Source organism: Lissotriton vulgaris, unplaced genomic scaffold (genome assembly GCF_964263255.1).
Source record: "Lissotriton vulgaris unplaced genomic scaffold, aLisVul1.2 SCAFFOLD_2433, whole genome shotgun sequence".
Classification (NCBI taxonomy): domain Eukaryota; kingdom Metazoa; phylum Chordata; class Amphibia; order Caudata; family Salamandridae; genus Lissotriton; species Lissotriton vulgaris.
Genome location: NW_028253262.1, coordinates 274,831 through 290,347, shown reverse-complemented (window position 1 = coordinate 290,347; position 15,517 = coordinate 274,831). Strand labels below are relative to the sequence as shown.

At 44.1% G+C, this 15,517-nt stretch overlaps 1 pseudogene; it reads right to left on the bottom strand.

Moving 5' to 3' along the window:
* Positions 1-1,758: 1,758 nt before the first annotated feature.
* Positions 1,759-5,889, bottom strand: LOC147661071 (GTPase IMAP family member 2-like; annotated as a pseudogene).
* Positions 5,890-15,517: the final 9,628 nt, after the last annotated feature.

Here is a 15,517-nt window from a genome sequence, read left to right as displayed (position 1 = left end):
AGTGGGAGAGAGAGACAGACAGGGAGAGATGGTCTCACAGTTCTTGACAAAGAATGACTAAATACGTGAAATGAACGTGTTTCTAATAGGAATATATGATCCATAGCAGAGTGAAAGAATATTCTTCACCAGCTGTACAATATAATATATCTTTGGATGGCGATGGTGTAATAAAGGACTCTGTCTTGACAGTGGTTCTTGGGCCATGGTGGGGGCTGCTCGGGACTACTTGAAGTGACGTCATTTCCGATCACCTCTAAACCCCCGAGGGTGATATCAGCCTCGACTCCGCCCCAGCCCTAGAGGCAGGGTCGGATTGGGATCACAATTCGGCCCGGGCACTGATGAAAAAAGTGGCCCACATTCAAGAGGCGTGGCCCATATTTAAGGGGCGTGGCCCACATTCAAGGGGCGTGCCCTTTCATGAAACATAATTTGCACAGACCAGGAATGAAAGTGGGAGGATACTGTTCTTGCACACGACACAGGGCCAAGGTGACAATGGCCTACATGCTGAGCAACTAAAAAAAATAGCAAGGTCCCTTTTTGTCACAAAATTATTCCAGCCCTCCAGCACAGGAGCACCTGAAAAGCAGCAACGCCCCTGCTATTACTAACCTACTCAACCCTCCCCAGACCTTCAGCTCATGAGCACATGAACAGAGGTAAGGCCCCTGCAATTAGTAAATTAATCAACCCTCCAGCCCTTGGGAAAATGTCCTGGCAGGGGTGCACAAAACACAGCTTTCTGGGTCATCCAAGGCAGCCAGGTAGCCAGGGGGGAGGCTGAGGTGAAGCTGGTGCATGGGAAGTGCCTTCCCAGTGTGTTCTGGCAGTTTGAGTATCGGTCGTATTGGTCGTAGGGAAAAGGGCAGTGGCATTGTTTTAAATGTGTGTAAATGTGTGTAGTAGCATGTCTCTACTGCTGAGGAGAGTACCAATACTCATGAAAGGTAGGCTCACTGGCTGCTAGTGCTGGTGAGCACAAGGCTGCCATGGTTGGAACCTATTTGACAGCCACGGCGCTTCTATAGACCTGAGCAGAACCGCTGTTGAACTATTCAGATTGAGATCATTTGCACGATGTCGCTGTGTTCACCATCACACAGTATTGACAGTGGAGGGCCCATTTAGGCCCTGTGCTGTTAATCACATTCCCACTATTGTGTGCATTTGAGCAAACACAGGTATGGAGGCAGAACATGGACAGCAGCAATCTAGAAAGTCATGGGAGGTAAGGAGTTTAAAATGGCATTAATCCCACCTGAGACTTTTTGTGAGTGTTTGCTTATGTCTGTGTGCTTGCCGACTTGTGTGTGCCTGTTTTTCTGTGAGAGAAAAGTGAGGGAAAGAGGGAGAGAATCAGGACACTCAGGAGATTTTAGAGGGAGTGAGTGTGTGTGAGTGAGAGTGAGAGTGTGTGTGCGTGAGAGTGAGTGTGTGTGTGTGTGTGTGTATGCCTGAGAGTAGATAGTATTGTGCCAAACAACAACAAAAAAGCACTATGGCATTAAAAAGCAGCAAATATTACAAAACAAGGAACTGTTCACATATCATCCTGTTTGGATTTCATTTTGTGTAACGAGTTAACCTGTTTCGTTTACATACACATATTTTTCATGTGTTTTTATAATGTCTGCAACTGGTACAGAATTCATTATGTATCATCATATTTTTCTCTTAGCCCCGCCCCTAGCCCCGCCCACTTGCCACACCTCTAGCTCATATTAATGAGAACCTGCACTTATTTTTTCCCATTTAAAGCACTGGTACCTCCTGATCCTGCCCCAGCCTGAGATAGCTGCCCCCATTCCCTTCCACCATCTTGTTTATCACCTGCATGAGCCCCCGCACCTGCTCCTCCTTCTCCGCCCCCGTCGCGCGGTTGTTGAGGGCGAAGACTTGCCCCCCGCAGAGCCGGACCTGCTCTTTAAGCTCCTCGTCCCCGGAGTCAGGCACAAAGGTTTCTATAGTTTTACCCCTCCGCAGCTCCTCCGTCCCTGTAAACACGATCACCGTGAACTGTAGCGCCTCCGCCCCGAATAGGCACTTGATCCTCTCCGCGGCCCACCCCACCCCCAGGGCGAACGGCCCGATCTGGAGCACCAGGAGGAGGGCGTGGGGCCGGGGGGGCAGAGCTCTGCGCCACGCTGCATCTCCGAGCGGAGCTTCTCTGGGGTGAACAAAGGGGAGTGGAGGCCCGGGGTGTCCACCAGCACCAGGGGCCGGCCCCCCCACTGCCCTTCCCCCCTCTGGCACTGGCTGGTCATGAAGTCGGACTCTCCTGTGTCTCCGGTCTTAAACTCTTCTCTCCCCAGGAGGCTGTTCCCGGTGCTGCTCTTCCCGACTACGTCGCCGCCGACGAGGATCAGACGCAGCTCAAGACCTGTGGAGAGAAAACAAACACAAGTGAGAGCAAGACTGGGGGGGGGGAGAACCAGCAACTGACTACAAACTCACCCCCCCCCCCCCAACCCCCTCTGGAGGAAGCGGGAACCTGTGAGAGGAGCAGCCCCCGCGAGTCTGGGGCTTCACAGCACTCACTGACCCCCCCCAAAGCCCACCCCCCTCTACACCAGTGACCTCAAAGGACCCCCGCAGTGAGGAGACCCCGTGTCTCACCCTCACACAGAGGCCTTGGATGAGAGGGACCAGAACCTCAAAATAAACACAAAACGGGCCAGGTGTCTTAGTCATAGAAGGACTGAGAGAGACACATATATATGGCTTTAAGTGGGATAAAAAACAAACAGGGAGGGAGGGGTCTCTCAAGGGGCGTGGCTCAAAACACATTTACTAAAAAACGTTTGTACTTAGCACAGCGTCCCGCCCAAAAAAATATGCTGCTTCTGTCATTGTATCCAGGTAAATAAATACGAGTAACATCACACCTCAAACAAGTCAGGACTATTGGCCTTGTCAGTGGTTGTTAGCTGCATGAGACAAATAAGCAACAGCTTTGGCTTCGCTGTACATAGCATTGAAAATGCCTCAGTTCTGGAATGAAGAGACTGCAAAGAACTATCACGCGTCTCTTTGAAAGCAGTGAAGGGCGCGACTGCTGCAGCAAACAGCTTCTTTTTTTCTCCATGAGGCCAAAAACGGAGAGCCCGATGCAGACCCGTCTCAGCAGTCACAAGTAAAGCAGCATTTGCAATGCAATAGGTCTCGCTTTTACGCGAAAATGAGCTATTGGCATTGTGCCAATGCCTTTTATTTATGTTTTGGTTTTTTAACCATAAATAAAAGGCATTGTCATTTACAATGCCAATAACCGTAGCTTAAACTCGCAAGACTTATTGCATTGCAAATGCTTGTTTTTTTGGTAGGCACGGGGAGATTAGGTGATTTGCCCAGAATCACACAAGATGATAAATGGACCCCAAGGCTCACGCCTTGGTTTCCGAGTTCCAAGGTCGGCAGTCCAGCCGCTGACACCATATCCTCTCAAACATTTCTGTTGCAGGCATAAGGCTGCTGCTTGTAGTGTCAGTTTCTTTTTATTTGTGACACAGACTTGTAATACAAAATAATGAAAACAATTAATTATCGCACTAGTCTGTTGGCTTTTCGAATTATTGACAGTTTAAATATTGTAAATATGTCTATTGAGTACCCAAATGCATTAAGTTGAAAGCTTGGCTTTGTTCCCGTTAGTAACTGCTTGCAAAACAAGCATTGAAAATGCACTAGGGCTTGCCTTTGAATAAGTTAAAGCCATTTGCTTTGCTCATGGTATTGTATAGCAAAACAAATGGCTTTAACTTAATGAAAGGCGAGACCTATTGCATTTTCAATGCATGTTCTTTTATGTTCTCAATATGATTTCGTTTTGTTACTGTGGCAGGAGATAAAAATAAGATTCTGTAGGTGCAACCTACTCGTTGGCAGACAAGATCTTTGTACATCTTTTGTATCACTGATGGGTCAACGAAAACGAGTACAATTCTGTCTCTGTACATTATATTTACAACAATCTGTGATGCTAAAATAATGCTGTCCTGATGAGGACACGCGGATTGATCTAAAATGAGTCACAACTGCAATACTACACAATTGTCCTACAGCATCATAAACTGGACTCATCTACAATAATTTGGTCACATGCCAACAGGATCTGAACCATTGCATGCACTTGCTTTCTTTTAGGCCAACTTATTTTATGTAAAAGTGCTTTACCCGCTGTTTCTGAGCACTGCTTCACCCATGTTATAGTTCTCTTGTACAACATATGATACAATATATAACTTGGATGTGCTGTCGATAAATGGTATCTTCTGAGTACCTCACTGTACTATCCTTCTTAAGGAGTAACAGGCAGTTGCTTCTATTTTGACAATATTCCCAGATGACTCTCTATTTCTGGGTTTACCCTGTTGTGTACTACACTCGGCTGTTGTAGCAGGTTGTTCACTCTAAGATGCACTGTGTATACACGTCCTTGTTATCAAGGACATTGTAGGATGTTGGTGCTCACAGGATGTTTCAAATTAAAGAGAGACCCCCTACAACCAGGTAAACAGGGTATTTAACAGGGAAGATAGTTTTTCCCTTGGCAAACCGTTCTTACATGGGACAAACCTAAATGTTTGTCTCAAACTACCCAATAGGCCCTCTAGATCCCTTGGGGGACCCTTCCTATCTCATACACTTATGCAACAAAAATATAGTTAATTTGTTTTATTATAAAAAAAGTTCATACAAATACAATCTATTGTTAAAAACAAATCATTATACACATACGTTAAAATTTCATGAACACATTCATGAAATACAGTTACTCCTGCACAAAAACATTAAAAAACAAATTATTAAAAAAAGCAACAGTTCATACACATTATATTAATCTGAAAAATACAAGAAAGGAGAGACATACAAAGACGTAAAATTGTCAATAACTATTGCACGTTTTTTGAGATTTTTGGCATAAACACAATCCTGGACATATATAATTCTTTGTCTACAGGCTAGGTTTTTTGATCTCTTGATCGTGCAGAGGTGCGTTGACGCGTTTCAATGGTTTTTATTGATGTATTACCATCTTTTTCAAGACTATATTAATGAGTCTCTCCTACATATGGCACTGGTTGGTTGCCGTCAGTATAATTCTCCTGTTCACATATTGCACGTTTTCCTAGTTAATCTCATGTGCTTCATCACACTTTGATCCAGGACTGTTTGTACGTATTATCTTTGTTTTGGTTCTCTTAAATTGATGATAAGAAAATGTTCCTTTGGCTGCCTTTTTGTGTTTTTCTTACTCTCTTTATTTTTTTTAAAAAGATGATCAACTATTTTTACTTCTTTCTTCAGTCAAAGTTCGGCTTCAATATTCTGTATTTGCCGGTATCTTTTGTGTAAAAAATCCCTTTCAATGTGCTTTTGTGGATTTTAAATTCACGGGGACAGGTCTTGTTTTTCTTTATACTTGTTCCGTTAAATAAACAGGCAAAAGGTCTCCCGTGTCCCACGTAATCCTCAGCTTCCCTGCAACGTCGGTCGTCTCGCACAAAAAACGTTTCTTTCTTTGTTGCTTTCCACTGTAAACCTCAGAAAACGATTCTGAGTATTTAGCCACTGGTGGAATGCAATAATAGATTGTTGGTCACCTCGCCAAATGACGAGGATATCATCTATGTAGCGTTTCCACCAGTGGATGTGTGCCTTGAAAGGGTTGTTAGGAGTCAGGACACACTCTTGCTCAAAAGCATGGACGTATAGGTTTGCCAGGCTGGGAGCAAAAATGCTCCCCATGCTGGTGCCTGAGATCTGTAGGTATATGGTGTTCTCAAAATTGAAGAAATTCTCTTTCATAGCTATCTTTGCTAAGGACATAATGAAAGGCACATGTGTTATAGATTCCAGGTTCTTGTATTCAGTGCCATACATTCTTCCCAATTCCCTGCCTTGCTGCTCAGCCAGAATGCATGTGTTGTGAGTGGATGTGTTTTGGAATGCTGGTGCGTGTGATGTAATGGAATGTTTGGGCTGCCTGGTGAGATGAGTGTCAGTTGCAAGTATGGGCTGAGCAGCAAGGGAGCTGCTCCTGGTGGGGCTCGCTGAATGATTTACTTGATTATTACCATCTATATCTCCCTCAGTAAATCATCTTCATGTTTGCTACATCTCAGCATCTAATGGACTTTTTTACATCACAACACAGAGCTTATCAGCCGTTAGAAGCTTCCGGGTGGTCAGAGCCATGAGTTGTAACTACGCACATCTGAAGACAGCGGCTCGTGGGATGAAAGCTTTACTCGCGGTGAAAGCGTCTGGCGTCACAGTAGTTTTGATATCTCTCCACCCGCAGTCAACTTGTGGGAAATGACGCGACGCGCTGTTCGACCACGAGTGACTTTGGTCATCCAGCTATCAATTCAATTCAATTAGTCTTTATTTCGACATTATGTCATGAAAGACAAACATATTAAAAAAAACAACAAGGGTTTTCACAATAGAACTTCCATCCAATTCTGTCCTCTGACTATTCCTTATATTTGATTGAATACAATTTCCACCTAAGTTCATAAAAACATTAAAATAAATTAAAAAACATTTAAAAAGAACAATATTTACAACAATTTATCTAAAAGGAAACCTTATATAAAAAAACATTATTTCATGAAATGTAGGAGTTACCTAGACGGTGGTGACGGCTACTGAATTCAGTTTATTCCTACGTATTGCCCACATCCAGCTAAGGAAGTTAGACACAGCAATTATTACACTTTCAGAACTGTCCGTTTTAAAGACCCTAAAGGCCTCTGTACCTTTTTGTATGCCTTTCAGGAGGCAAATCGGCCTGATCCACCTTAGTCGTGGGATTTTATAGACCGGGCAGATAAACAAGATGTGGGCAAGGCTCTCCGGTTGTGTAATGCAAAAGGGGCACATAACACCCCCACCAGTGGACCATTTGCCTGTAAAGGTATTGATTGGCAGAGTGCCCCCCCTATATTGGTGTAACCGTTTCCTATCCTCAGGGATTGTAATAAGGTCCCAGTAGGGTTCATAGGCTGGTAGGTGTTTAAGCTCAAGAAACTCACATTGTAATGAGGGCACAGTACATCTTCGAAAGTCTCGTAAAGAGACCATCGATCATTACAGTTCCTTAAGGATCTTACGTGGGGGAAAGATGTTTTGCGCTGGGTTTTCCCATAGATCACCAAGGCCCTTAGCGGTATAGGTGGCCTTGGAGTCTCAGAACCATTTTATTCTATTGGCTGTGTCCAAGTCTCTTACCTCAAGGAGAGCCTGAGCATAGTGGCTGAGTTCAGGGGTAACCAAATCCTCCGCCAGTATGCTATGGGTCTAAATTGCGCAACATCCTCTATCCTCTGACAGCCCAAATCTATATATAGAGGTAAAAGTGGAGTAGATGGAGGTAACCTCGCTAGGCCTCTAATAAATTTGTTTTGGGCGATTGCCAGAGCTGAAATGTAACATGACCCCCATAGTTCTGCCCCATACACTAATTTCAACACTGGTGTTTTCACGCACTGACTACTGCAATGCCCTCTTCCTCAACGCACAAAAAAAGGTCATCTCCAAACTTCAAATGATACAAAATGCCTCAGCTAGAGTTTTATTGGGCATTCCAAAATTTAGCTCTGTCTCTAGACATTTGGACCAACTGCATTGGCTTCCGGTCAGAAGTCGCACGAAATTCAAGGCCCTTTGTATTGTCTACAAGGCAATAAATAATATGGGACCTAAATTTCTTAGGAGTTCACTCAAGCCTTTATCAACCTCCAGAACGCTTCGTTCCAATACTGCTCATCTGCTTCATATACCCAGAACAAGGAAAGTTAACTGGGGAGACAAATGTTTTACCATCACAGCTGCAAAACTATGGAACTCCCTTCCTTTTAATATAAAATCCAGTCCAACGCTGATCATCTTCAGAAAGCAGCTAAAGACATGGCTGTTTTCTCAACAACATGATTATTCATAAATCACTCTAAATACTGCCTCAGAGATTTACTTTACTGGTATCAGCTTTAGCTCTCAGCGCCGAGACACCTATGGGTATTTGCAGCGCTTTAAAAATCGCATAAATAAATAAATAAATAAATAAATAAATAAATAAATAAATACAGCACCGATGCCCGAATTTTAGTGTCATGAATTTTAAGCGCTGGAGCTATGGGTTGGGTGGCCGAGGAGCGCAGTTCCCTTTAGAGCACTCCCGCCAGCTGGGCGTGTCTAGTTACCAATTGGTTGATATGGGGTTTCCATTCAAGTCTTGAGCCTAGTGTAATTCCCAAATATGTAAATGATTGGGTTTGCTCAAGTGGCTCCCCATTCATTTTTGCTCTCCCTGTCACATGTTTATGCCTATGCATCACCATAAATTTAGTTTTGGACACATTGATAACAAGGCCATAGTCATTACAGAAGGTCTCAAACCGTCCAATTGATCTCTGAAGGCCCTGCTGGGTCTTAGAAATCAAAAGGGTGTCATCTGCAAACATCAGCAGGGGTATCAACACACCACTAAGCTTAGGAGCATCAGTTGGAAAGTCCTTGTAGTAGTCGGTAACCCTGTTGATGTACAGAGAAAACAGTGTTGGAGCTAAGACACATCCTTGTCTTACGCCATTCAGAATTGGAAACCAATCTGTTACCTGTCCTTGTTGTCCCCACCAGACCTGGGCATAATTATTGTCGTGAAATTTAACTAAGAACGCAAGTAGTTCAGGTGGTAAGCCTTGTTCCTGAAGGACTTGACACAACTTCTTTCGGGGCACTAAGTCAAAAGCCGATTTTAGGTCGACAAATGCGGCATATAGTGTGCCCCCTCCAAGAACTACCCACCTCCAATAAATAGTGACAAATCTAAAAACCTGGTCCACCGTGCTTGTGTGTGCACGGAACCGGGCTTGTAGAGGTGACAAGGCATCTACATCATCAATCCAGCATTGGATCCTCGATAGGACTAGCCTGGCCACCACCTTTTGAATACAGTCTATTAGGCTGATTGGTCTATAATTAGCGGAGTCAGAACAGTCGCCTTTCTTAAATATGGGAATTATCTCAGCTCCCTTCCAGGTATCGGGTATTGGGGAGCCTTTAGCAATCGCGTTTGCAAGGTGCATTATATATTTTGCCCATACGTCTTTCCCGTGAATGAAAAGGTCCGCTGGTATGGTATCCAGACCAGGCGCTCTGCTTTTCGGGACGGTTTCTAGGACATACTCTACCTCCTTTTGACTAAATTGTAAGGGAGTTTGTGAAAAATTGGCAGGGACAATTGTAGGAGATATCCCAGTGTCCAAGTCCTGGCAAGCAAACTGCTTCTTAAAATGCTTCACCCATAATTCAGGAGAGACATTGTTTTCTGGTTGGGCTCTGGGGCAACCCTTACCCCATTTTACTAGGTCCCAAAAACCTACCATATTTCTAGATCTGCTAGCCTCATATAGTTCCTGCCAATATTTTTCGTCCCAAGATTTTTTTGCTTCTCGCTGAGCATTCTTATACTTGTGCCTTGCATCTTGGATTACATCCCTGTTTTTCAATTTTACTGCTGCAGCAAGTATTTTATAGGTGGCCCTGCAGCTCTTATCATACCAGTGAACTGGTTTGTGGTTTTAGTGTTATGTCTAGGTCCTGTCACCTTCTTAGTAAAAAATATTTTAAGGTTATTAAAAAGTGTTAAATGAATAGGAGCAGCCTTGGACAGAGAGGCTTGATTTAATAAGCATTCTTGGAGCTCCATGGATGCCCTTTCGGCTAATTCCCCCATAGCTAGGATGTGATCCTCTTTCACTAGACATTCAGACCATTTCACCCTCCGTTCATCATTTGTTTGGAATAGGTCAATGGTTGGTATTTTGGAATCAGCCTGCGGTGCACCATTCAGGTCCAAAGTTAAACTAAGGGGATTATGGTCACTCTCTGCTCTTTTTATGATAGACATATCATGAATAGATTCCGAAAATTCTAAATTAACCAATATATAATCTATTCTGCTGGAACGCACCCTATTATCAAATGTTGGTGCTCCTTCTTTGTCTGCGCTGGTCCTACCATTAACTGCACGCAGCCCCTGTTCTAGGCATAGAGCTTTGAGCTGGAGTGCGGCCTGGGTCCAGCGCTTTATCGGGGGAATAATTAATTGCGGGATGCCCCATGCACTATCTTCCTCCTTAGCTAGGTTAATGTCATTTTGATCGAGGGGCTCAAGACAACAGTTAAAATCTCCCGCTATTAGCAAATGTGCTTTACCATTGAGTTTATCCAAATGGAATCCCAGCTTAGAGACTACCTCTGACTGTTTGCCACCCGGTTTTCCCCTTGCGTATACATTAAAAATATACAGGTCTCTGGCGTTTGGGCATTCTAACCTTATAATGAGAATATCATTGCAACCAGAATCAATCTGAGTAACCATGTAACTGTTATCCTGCTTGACCCAAGTAGTTAGGCCCCCATTTGGCCTCCCTCTTGCAGTGCGAATTGCAGGAACAAAAAAGTTTAAGTAGCCCTGCCTAAACTGAGGGTCCACCTGCCAGGTTTCCTGGAATAAAATGACCATATATTGGTCAATAAATGCTAGCCAGCCTAGGGATGATAGTTTAGTCTTTATACCTGCTATATTCCAGGAAACTATTAAATGAGCAGCGTTTTATTTAATAGACACTCGGTAACCTGCAAGTGGGTGGGAGTGGGGGTATTAACAATCGTGTTTCCATTCCTTATTTGGGTGATGGGTACACTGCACTGGTCGATACAGCGAGGGTCTAGCCTGTGGTCCCTCACTAATTCTAAGACCTGAATGTCGGGATGTTGATCCCTTGAAGCGGAGGGGCTCTTACCATCTCCTTTAACTCCATCCCCTTCTTCTGAACTGACCTCTAATATGGCTACCTGGGTTGTAGAAAGGAGCTCACCAGTTTATCTCTTAGCAAGTCAGTCTACCCCCTCTAATCCTGACCGGAGTGAAAAGCGATTGGACATTGGGATGTTGAAACCTTTATCGGCTAGATTTCTTGTGTATGGATTCCAGGGTCTTTGCGGTTTTGCCACCAGGGATGCAGGGTAAAAATAGCTAAGATCATACGTTGATATTCCCCCCTCACCACTTTCCAGATACGAATCCCTCATATGTGCAGTGACCCTACGGTCCCTGAAATTTATTATGATGACATCTCCTTTTTTATCCTTTGGTCTCTGACCCACCCAACCCAGTTGTCTTACATGTAATATCTCACCATCTAGGTTGGGTGATAGGGACCAGTTGTTGCGGAGCCAATAAATCACCTTATTTTTGAGTTCAGGGTAACATTCCTTCTTCCCTGCTGCTAATTCAGGAACCCCAGTCAGGGCTAGAACATATGGTGCTGCTTCTGGTGGGAGGTCAATATGTTATAAGGCACCATATGTGGATTTATTCGAAAGGTATTCCCTCGCAGCTTGTATGGGCTTGGGAACTGGTAAACCTACTGGGCATCCCTTGTTTCCCTCTTTCCCTCTTATGGGAGCTTCCAAGGGTACCTGTTTATTTGTTTGTGAACTACTGGTGATTCCATCATTGGCAACCTGTGGTGTAGTCATTTTATCCTCTATCGGTTGCCCTAATGATATCGGATTTGAAAAAGGAGCGGCCGAATCATTAAGCCGGTTAATATTGGTTGTAATTACTTCTTTAAGGGACTCCAATTGGTCACTGACCCATTTCACTCTCTCTACTAAGGGAAGCAAGAGGGATTTCAGTAGGTGTTCCATAGCTCCCAGCTATCAGATCCCGAGACTTCCCGTGGTGCTGAGATGGCACCAGGGGGGCATGAGAAGGCAGGATCAGCCAGGGCAGGTCGCCCATTCCGCAGCCCTGCACATGGTGAAGATGAGCTTTGCTGAAGTTCGTGTGAATGGATAGCATCTGCTTAGAAGACAAGTTCGAGATAGACATGTAGTAGGGTGACCAACTGGCAGGGGTTCAAATTCAGGACAGTGAGTGTAAAAATTCCAGACAAAGGGTCAAAATTCAGGACAAAAATTCAGGACAGGTGGTCAAAATTCAGGACAAAAGGTACGTTTACAGACACATCTGAGAAGGTTGCGAAATAGTATAGAAGTAAGTAAATATACAACTACTAAAGTACAAGTGAAAATAAGTTTATATTAGGTTGAGACAATTGTGCACTTCATGGTTTGTCAGTATGCGCGCAGCTTCCAGCAAATGTGCACGTCTTTTTGTGGTAACAAAGCCGCGCCAACCTTTCCAGCCCCAGAGAAAACGCCTGATGCACGGTCTGGCCAGTCTGGCCTATATAACACCCTCCAATGGTGCCCCTCATCTTCACATAGACCCTCGCTCTTGTATATTTCATTTCTTCTATAGTGCTACTCACCCCAAGTATGTGGAGTAGATTTTTGGAGTGCATTTCAACACACACATAATATATAGAGACAATCACTCATATAAATGTGAAAGTCAATGTATAGGAATTGTTGCTTAAGATAATGGGGCCTACAATGTGTAATCATACATTCATCCATCATTGAGTCTTTCACCATTCATCGTGTCCTTCCATCTCTGTGCCCATCCTTGTCCATATTCATCCATTTACAAACCTATCCATCCCGTATCCTTCCATCCATCATTTTACTCATCCATCCCTCAATCCACCCTTTTACTCATCCATCATCCAGCCACCCTTTCACCCTATCCATCCGTACACTCATCCATCCATTCTTCCACCCATTCCCTCATCCATCCAGCCATTTACCTATCCAGCCATCCTTTCACTTACTCATTCATCCATCCAGTCACTCATCCTTCCACCCATTCAACTGTTTAGTCATCCATTTACATATCCCCTTTTCTCTTTGCAATTCCCCTTTCACTTAGCCATCCATTCTTCCATCCACCCACCCATCCATCTACTCATTCACTCATGAATCCTTCCATTGAACCTATCATTCATCCATCCTTTCACTCGTCCATCCACCCTTTCACTCGTCCATCCACCCTTTCACTCCTTCACTCATCTATCTATCCTTTTGTCCATCTACCCGCTCTTTCACTCACTCATTCAGCCTTACATCCACCCTTTCATTCATCCATCCATCCATTCACCCTTTCACTTATCAATTCATCAATCTGCTCTTTCACTTATCAATTCATCCATCCATCCATCATTTCACTCATCCATCCATCCTTTCACTCGCCCGTCATGCACCCTTTCAAATCCCCTTTCACTCATCCATCCATCCATTCATCATTTCACTCATCTATCCAGCCATCCATCCACCCCTTCCTTCACTTACTTGCTCACTCACCTTTTCATATGAATTATGAGACCCACAAAGAACTCCACCCTCACTGTAGTTCCTAAAGCAAGGGGTGGGGTGGGGGAAGATTCACTATGCCCCTGAACATAGGAAATCTGAAAACATGGAAGGCATGAGTCGTGCATGAGGCACAGTGCCTGGACGTTAGGCGACTGTGACATGGTGTTGTTCCCAGAGCTTTGAGTGGGATGTAAAAACTAGGGGGGTCTCTCCAAAACGGTGTTTAATGTAATAAAATGCGTGGCTTAAAACACATGAGCTAAAAATCTGTGCTTAATATAATGTGCAGCCAGACTGGTATTTTTGTTGCTTCTGTCATTGCATCCAGATGTATAATACAACAAGTAACGTTACACCTAGAACAAGTAACGTTTCACCTACTGCAAGCCAGAAGTATTGGCTTTGTCAATGTTTGCTAGTTGCATAAAATAAAAAAGCAGCAACCATGGCTGCTATACTATAACTATAATCCTTTCCTTTGAACTTCTTTCACCGCCTTCCTTTGGTTAACTAGATTCTCACCTAGCAGCAGCATGGACGTTTTTGCACTTCACGTGACAGAATGCCCTGCCTTGGACTGAGTCTGGAGGAGACCACCACATGCTGTGCCAGCCCAGACTGACCCATTGTCATTTTGTGTGTGGCAATCACCAGCCGCATACAGAATGACAATGGGCGGGTGGGGCTGCTCTTGTGCTCAGAGGAGTGCGAGGCGGCCCCATTAGGGAGCTGAGGCTTCTCACAGGGAACAGCTCTGTTACCTGAAAGGCCCAAAATTACGGACAAAAGGCGTCCGTAAAAGGATCCTCACGGACACCGGAAGTAAGGTCCAATTTACGGACTGTCCGTGAAATTGACGGATAGTTGGTCACCCTAACATGTAGCATAGAAGGAACTACGCACAGCGCAATAGCGTGTTCGCCGATAGAGAGAACAGGATATATATAACTCCTAATATGCGTAACTTAGAGCCGGTCAGTTCCGTAACATTCGATCAGAGAGAGTATCATAATCAGCCTCCCCTTTGATGTAAATCAATAGCTTGTTCGTTGATAAAAATAAATTATAGCTCCTAATATCTGGACGTTGAACTGGTCAGTTCAGTGACTTTAGGTCGCAGAGATTGGCATAATCAGCCTCCCCTTTAATGTTGATCAGAGTTTCCGAAATACGATGACAAACAGCATGGTCGCAGTACATACAAGCGAACACGCTATTGGTGTGCAGTTCCACTGTGGTGTGGCCATTAGCAGGGCGTTGGTCACCACTTGAGACACTTTTGATATTCAAGGAATTGACGTTTTAAAGACCAGTGTTGATCACCATCAGTTTGCGGATACACGTGGGAGTAGAATTCTGCTTTCATTTTAATTTGAAGAATGGATTGACATAAGTGGAATTTCTGACCGATCTATATATATATATTTTTTGGCTCAAATTCGGAATACGGATCGCATAGAACCGTTGCTACATAGATTTAAAGAAATCCCGTACATCTTCAATTAAGACATCACAAATCACTTTATGCCCTGACGAAGTTCCCGTGGCACTGGGGAACGAAACGCGTTAGCTGTGTGCCAGTTTTCTACTGAAAAGAAATTCAATAAAAGAGGAATCTCTAAAAATATTATTTTGTTTGGACTCTAATGTTGTGCACCTTCCTTTTGGGTTTTTGATAAGTTTAAAAAGGCATCTTTCAGCAGCTGTTGTCGGGAGTTGTTGCACACTTCATCGAATTTTGAAACTAAAGGGGCGGTGGTGCTTGACCGTGTGCTTGACCGCCTGCTGCTGTGTTCTTATATTTTCTTGAATGATAACATCTGTCAGTGAGACTTCTCTTTCACACAGCATCACACTTACATACGAAATGACACACTGCTTAGTCAATATAACAACATCTTTTTATTACAGCGTGACAAACAATAAAATACTTCGCATTAACGCATGTATTCGGAACTCCACACCCGGCGCTATAAAACAAGCTGTCTACGTGGAGCCAACGGGGGGAGGGAAAGTCCCTTGAAAGTAACATGCTGGGCTGGAGGAATGCCGCCGTTCTATCGCGAGCACAGGAGCGCGTCTTAAATAAATAAAGAAATGCGGCATGAGAAACAGATGGCACACTGCAGTTAATTAAAACAAGTGTGAGTTGCGGACGAACACTGTACTTAGGCGCTGCTGCTGTGGAACTACACAGAAGTAACTGGAGGATAAACAG